The sequence below is a fragment of the Xenopus laevis genome, chromosome 3S, assembly GCF_017654675.1.
Source record: "Xenopus laevis strain J_2021 chromosome 3S, Xenopus_laevis_v10.1, whole genome shotgun sequence".
NCBI classification, from domain to species: domain Eukaryota; kingdom Metazoa; phylum Chordata; class Amphibia; order Anura; family Pipidae; genus Xenopus; species Xenopus laevis.
In genome coordinates, this window is record NC_054376.1 from 83,561,601 (window position 1) to 83,568,820 (window position 7,220).

The window sequence follows — 7,220 nt, forward strand, 5'->3', positions numbered from 1 at the left end:
ATAAATCTTATTGTGCAGTTTATTTTTTTATGTAGAGAGACTCATGTCACAGCATTCCACATATATGTAACACACTTAAAAACTAACACATACAGGGGATTACAGAGTTAATTGGCAGGAAAGGAGTCTTGGTATTCCCTATGTCCCTATTTGGCCTGCAGTTGGGAAGACCTGTTTCAAATAAATGGTTATTTTAGTTTACTTTTCAAAGATACATTTGCAAATATTGCACAACTTGCCTACATTTCAGTAAAGTATACAGCAGTGATCAAAGGCTTTTGCTTCTTGTCCTTCAACAGGCAAACACTGCAATCCAAACACCAGAGGAAAAAAAAAACATTCCTAATCTAGGACATAAACGTGACTATTTTTGGTTAAGAGGTCATCCTCCCTGTGGCACAGAAATATATTCTTTATTTCAATGCAATGCCTCTAGATTTCTCAGTCTCCTCAAAATTAAGGACAAATTTAATCCTAATGATTTTTATTTATTTTCTAAAGATGGTAGGGTCTATCTACAACACATTAAGGCTGCAGGCACAGCAACCTGAATCTCGACAGTCCCTATGCTCCGAACAGCCTACCCCTGTCTGCAGCCGGAGCCACTGTGACAGGTGCAGGCACCAAGAGCAGATTTTGGATATGAAAAGCAAACTCACGAGTTGCGGTGCCAAGATCTGTTCCATGTGCCTGCACCTGAGCTGATCCAGTGGCTTTCAGCTTTGTGTGGCCATAGCCTAAAGGTGGCCATTCACGGGCACTTTTTGTCATGTGAAATGTCACTTTTAGGATGATCCCATAACATTGTCTACTTATCGTTACACTGATGGGGCAAAACAAATGTAAAATTTATAATCATTCCAACCACATTGGCCCAACAGTCAGGTTTGAAAATGTTTGTTGTGAAACAATGAAATCGGCCCGTGGATGGAACAGTTAGATAATCAGCATTAAACAAACTCACTGTGCATGGCTTTATTTTGAAGGTTTGGGCTACATGAGAAAGTTAACAAAGGAACAGATAGCCATAGGCTGATATATGTGTGAACTTGCAACCAACACGACAAAGATTTGACAAAAGTCTCCTCACATTTTGTTAACCATTGATGGATGAATTGTTAGTTGGCCAATGAGATCATTGGCAGTGTGGTGAGAAAATTTGCCTGTGTATGGGCAACTTAAAGGGATCCTGTCATAGGAAAACATGTTTTTTTCAAAATGCACCAGTTAATAGTGCTGCTCCAGCAGAATTCTGCACTGAAATCGATTTCTCAAAAGAGCAAACAGATTTTTTTATAATCAATTTTGAAATCTGACATGGGGCTAGACATTTTGTCAATTTCCCAGCTGCCCCTGGTCATGTGACTTGTGCCTGCACTTTAGGAGAGAAATGCTTTCTGGCAGGCTGCTGTTTTTCGTTCCCAATGTAACTGAAGGAGTCTCAGTGGGACATGGGTTTTTACTATTGAGTGTTGTTCTTAGATCTACCAGGCAGCTGTTATCTTGTGTTAGGGAGCTGTTATCTGGTTATCTTCCCATTGTTCTTTTGTTTGGCTGCTGGGGGAGGGAAAGGGAGGGGGGTGATATCACTCCAACTTGCAGTACAGCAGTAAAGAGTGATTGAAGTTTATCAGAGCACAAGTCACATGACTTGGGGCAGCTGGGAAATTGACAAAATGTCTAGCCCCATGTCAGATTTCAAAATTGAATATAAAAAAATCTGTTTGCTCTTTTGAGAAATGGATTTCAGTGCAGAATTCTGCTGGAGCAGCACTATTAACTGATTCAATGTTTTTTCCCATGACAGTATCCCTTTAAGAGGTTACAAAAGCTGAACTATTTTTCTTAAGGATCTTGATGAAAACAGAGTCCCTTGTTTGGTTTTATACAGATCTGCCTCCAATCTTAATAGCTGAACCATTAACTCTATGATTCCCCCTTCAGCTGATTGTTGGCTTTTTGTAAATGCTCCAAAGACACCCTTTGCTGTTGCCACTCTGAATGTAGACACACAGCAGCACTCTGCACTTCTGATTATAAAACTGCTTTAGTTGCCCTAATAGATTGAATCTGTCACTTGGGTATATTAATTGCTTTCTCCTGAAACAGAGCCCCTTCTGATCACCAACTGGTTCAGCCCACAGTAACAGACACTGGAAACCAGAGGAAGACAAAAATCTCTACCCCAGAATTTTCGGCAAACAGAGAGAAAGAGAAAATACTACATGCCAATTTCACTTTATAAAAACACTGTCCAGCAGAGTCGTACATATTTAAAACAGACGCGAAGTCCCGTCTTTGCTCTATCTTATCTGTGTCTATGGTTCAAGACTAACCATTTCTTCCATATTCCACAATATGGACCCCCCACAGTATCGCCTTTGTTTCCTGCTGATTTCATTACGAAATAGGGCAGTTATCAGCTGTATCCACTTTTCCTTTCCTCTACCCTTCAGCAAAGGTATAATTCCAGATCTCAGAGCTAATCAACATAGGAATGGACAACAGACAGAAATGTAGACGGTGCTAAACAACAATTCTCAGCATCTAACTTTAAGCTGCCAGTGTGAACCCATATTTGGGTTAAGCCCCACTGAACTTTGCTAAACTTGCACCCGAGATAACATTTTTGTTGAGCAATGAAATCTAGGCTACTGCAAGCACATCAGCTATGGCTTTATTCTTATTCCCATAAGCACCTCCTCAGTCTAACCATGGCCAGCATGCACACAAATGCAAACTAAAAGGCTAATATCTTGAAATAGGGGTTTTATCTATAGTTGCTTTACCTCTTGATCATTTGCTTTAGGAAATTTCTATGTCATATGTATTAGTCAAACAAGACAGCCCTTCTCCCTAGAGGACAGGGTAAATTCTTAACAATAGCAAGTGGATGAAACATTGACACATTGCCGAGCATATTGGGGAAAGGAAAGGCTTACTGGGGAAAGACCAGTTGTCACCCGAGTGACAGGCAAATAGCTGAGCTGCCACATCTGGCGTCTCACTTGGGCAAATACTGAAACTCACACCCTTTAAGCTTGTCCTGAAGAGGAGGCAGACGGAAGCTCTCTTTTAAAGATTAAAAGCATATGCAGCATGTATACAAACACAGAGAAGAACGCAGAGTTTTGCCCATAACTTCAGAGTGTGATTTGCCTGCTTCCACCAAAATGATCACAAAATATATAATTACCACATATTATAACATTAGAATTATATATATACATTTAATTATCACAAATCAAAGTAAAAAAAAAAAGGGAACTCTGAATAATAAATTAGCATTTTTTAAACCTTAAATTAACAGATGTTTATGGACTACAACTCCAAGCAAATTCTGAAGAGGTAAAGCGTGCTGGGACTTGAAGTCCAGCAACATATGTGGACCCAATGTTAAAACAGCATTACAGTCTAGACACCTTCTGTCTCCCATGTATCAACAGGGCTAAATGCTTCCTCTGAGACTGCAAACCAATAAGGAGTTTTATACATCAAGGGGGATTCATTTATTATCAGAGGAGAGTGAGTTTCCTGAAATATCACAACGTTCACATACTAAAAATACAAAGTTTGATGTAATAAAAATAAATATAAAAATGGGCCCTAGTAGTTTAGTGTAAAGTACTGGAAGCTAAACAAATTTAAATGAAATTGCACACTTTATCTATTTACTCAAAGTGGCCCCCAGTGACTGGAATCGGCACCCCCTCCCACAAAATCAATCATGCTGTTTAGATTCTCTAAGCAACTAAGTGAGAATCAATATATAGGTTCAAATGCATTATGTCCATTAGAGGCAAGCCAAGCTCTTACCAGTAATCACAAATGAGAAATATAATACAATGGAGAGACGTGGTCTTAGAATGCCAGCCTTCATAGCACAATATTTATTTGGCTTCTTTTTTTTTTCCACTCAAGAAATATAAACAACTTCCATCCAGAATTCTAGGCTTTGGCGAACGGCTTGTTACTGTGCAGCCAACCCTGCTCCACAGGACAAACCCCTTTGGTTTGAGCATTATGCATTTGAGCAATGTTTAAATCCCACAAATTAACAGCGCACTGCCAGGGTAAGCATTCCCATATTGACTTTAGTCCATGCTTGTTTTTCCTTGGTTCTCTGCATTTTCACACATTTTTGCTGGATCGGATTTTTCTTTAAAATATGAAGATGGAAGTGCCCCTTTCTATCTTAACACAACTGTTACTGCATCTCTTACAATGTACTCAATTTTAGCCTTTGAATTCCAACTTTTCTCCAATCTTATTAAATGTATTTGACACTTCTTCGAATATGCAATGCAGGAGTTGGGAACACTTAGCCATAGATGTGCAGATTTACCTTTATATCGGACGAAGGATCGTTCTGTGCCTTCTCCCGACCTGCCACTAACCATTCAGATCAAATAAAGTAGTAAAAGAACAGGCGATGTTCTGCCCCTGACAGTAGTCGTATGAAAGTTATGTCCGACTGGTGACAGTCTCCCACTGATATCGTCAGAAATTTTCTAACCTGTCCGATCAACTGAACGACAGATCGCCATCTCACGAAAAATGTCGGGACACTCCACACACGGCTGAAAATCGTATGAAGCAGAGGTTTGTATGATCAAATCTTTGCGTCTATGGCCAGCTAACAGTCCAATGATTACCCAAGGATCAAGTCTGAAAGCCAAAACACTAGCTCTGCACAGCTAACAGTCCTCAGACTCTCCCCTGAAAGGACATGTGATTTAACCATCAGACTTTACCCAATTCCCTAAGGACCTGTAATTCATACTAAACTCAGTTTTCTGGGTTTTTTTTAAACAGCAACAACACTCTTATGTTTAACCCTAATAGGTGCCTCATGAGACTGGAACAGAAGAGGCCACTCATACTTTTACTGCTTATTCAAGTATCCGGAATATGTTGCTCTACAGCTGCAACTGAACTACAACCATCAACTTTCTAGAACAACTAGTGACATAGTCAGACAGGTCTTAGACGGAGCATTGTTACAGTGTCGAATAAAACATGTGCCCTTTCCTTTCTCAGGGCACGTGGGGAGCTTTAGCTGGAAATCACATGCAGAGTGGGAGCTAAGAATTTCTTTATTAAAGCGCATTCCATTTAAATGACACATATTTCCCAGCCGCCTGCAGGAGACGCTGGAGAGCAACGAGCTGCTGGACTCCCGGGAGTGAAGGGTTAAATGAGCAAGTGGTGCCCCAATCCCGGCCAGGCTGCTGTTCCCTATCCACCCCCCACTGCCGTTCCATTAATGAAGTTTCAGAAGACATTCTAGGTGACAGGATGGCCAGAGTGACTCGAATTCCTCAGCGTCACCCACCCCCACCCACCCCCACCCAGACCCTCACTACTGGAGAGACTTCAGTGCAGCCCCAGCACTCACTGGGGCTCATTTATAAACACAGGGCAAATTTGCCCTTGGGCAGTAACCCATAGCAACCAATCAGTGATTAGCCTTTTTCAGCCAGCTGCAGGTTGATCACTGAAAACAATCATCTGATTGGTTGCCATGGGTTAATGCCCAGGGGCAAATTTGCCCTGTGTTTATAAATAAGCCCCAGTCACTCACAGCTCTACACAAACTACAGTCTCCAACCTCAGCACACATCTCTCTCTCTCCTCAAACTGCATGCTGGGATTTGTAGTGCACAAACTGCCGCCCCATTATCAATTTGCACACGAGCGATAGAGAGCGCCCAGGAACTTAATGAGTAACGCAAACAGATATAAAACTTGCCCATGATCTCTCTATAGGAAGTGCAATGAATAATGAGTAGAATAGGCACATCTAAAAGCGACAACTTACCATGAAGTGACTGGGTCTCAGTACAGTGGAATATTCCTTGTATGGAGACAAGAGCAAGTTTCCAGTGTGCTTCACATGGATGGCAGAGCAGTGGAAAGGGCTTCTCAGTTAGACAGGGCGCATAGTCACTCAGTACATAACATACAACAGCCTCTAGGTGAGACTCTCCCTGACTGATCCAGAGCTCCGAGCTGCACAAGCAAAGCTGAAACGCTATGAGTTTTCCCGGCTTCGGATTGGACGCGACTTCCACTTCTTAGCCAATGAGGCCAGCGCATGATATTAGTGCTCAGAGTGTTCCATAGCTTGGCGTTTTCTAACTCCGAGCTCCCTGCAGGGGGTGTTTTCCTCACAAAAGGAATAGGTTGCACAACCTGATGCCAGAGTTCTTTTGGCAGTGGAGTAAAATAGGAAACGAAGGATGCCTTCAATGCAGCTCTATCTACCAGGCAGATAACAACTCAGCCACACCCTCCTCCCAGTCTAAACACACCTCCCCCAGCTGATTGGTCAGTACACTCCAGCATTGCTTTCAATGAAGTTGCCAGATATGGAGTGTGTGATGTCATCTGCTCCTCCCTTTGATGATGTGCTGTGTAATGTCATCTGCTGCTCCTGTTTCATGGCTGCTGAAGTCTGGAGGGAAAGTCATTTGAAAAGAGAGAGGATTCCTGCAGTGAAGCAGAATTTCAGTGAGAAGTTTTATGTAGGAGACTGCACAGAACTCTACAGAAAGTCACATACAGGTGGTAATCTGGGTGCAGGCAGGGAATCTGTGTGTGTGTGTAGGCTGTGTGTTTTTTAGTGAATTACACTGACTAATGTAACATGGAGACTCTGAGGGCAGAGAGCTGCAATTTATCTTTCTAGATCAAAACATATCTGCTTCCCAACTATACTTTTTGTATATTTGTGCAATAAATGTGCTGTACAAGCGATTGTAATGTGTTTCTTAATGCTAAAACAGTAAGTTGTAACCAGGTGCTCTCTGCCCCCCAGGATGATCTCATTTATGTTCTGCCTGTAGGATGGTGATGTCACTATATGAGGTGATAAAAGGTATTGAACCCGAAATATGTTGTGTTTACCACTGCCGGGAATAAAAAGTTGTTTGCAGTAATACTGCTGGAGTTCCTCTTCCTTCTCCTATACTTGGATCATTTGCAGCACAGAGCAACTATCAAGGAATTAGACGCATACCATTTGGAAAAGCTGTGCTAACCACCATCCCCCTCTTCTATTTGGAACCTAATACTTAACATTATTCCACAGAGGTGGGGACTAGGAGAGAATGAAGTAAACAATACTTATGTCCCTAATAAACAATTTTTTTTCCTGCATTTATGTACACAACGAGAAAGCTGCAGCACTCATAAGTTTGATTTTCTTAAAGAAATAC

The 7,220-nt window shown here is 41.6% G+C and overlaps 1 protein-coding gene across 1 annotated transcript in view; it reads right to left on the reverse strand.

Moving 5' to 3' along the window:
* prickle1.S (prickle planar cell polarity protein 1 S homeolog) overlaps nucleotides 1-6,293 on the reverse strand; it is a 64,054-nt gene extending 57,761 nt beyond the window's left edge. The window contains exon 1 of the mRNA XM_018254155.2: nucleotides 5,822-6,293. The gene's annotated coding sequence lies outside the window, so the exon portion shown is untranslated. The remainder of the gene's footprint in view (nucleotides 1-5,821) is intronic.
* Nucleotides 6,294-7,220: the final 927 nt, after the last annotated feature.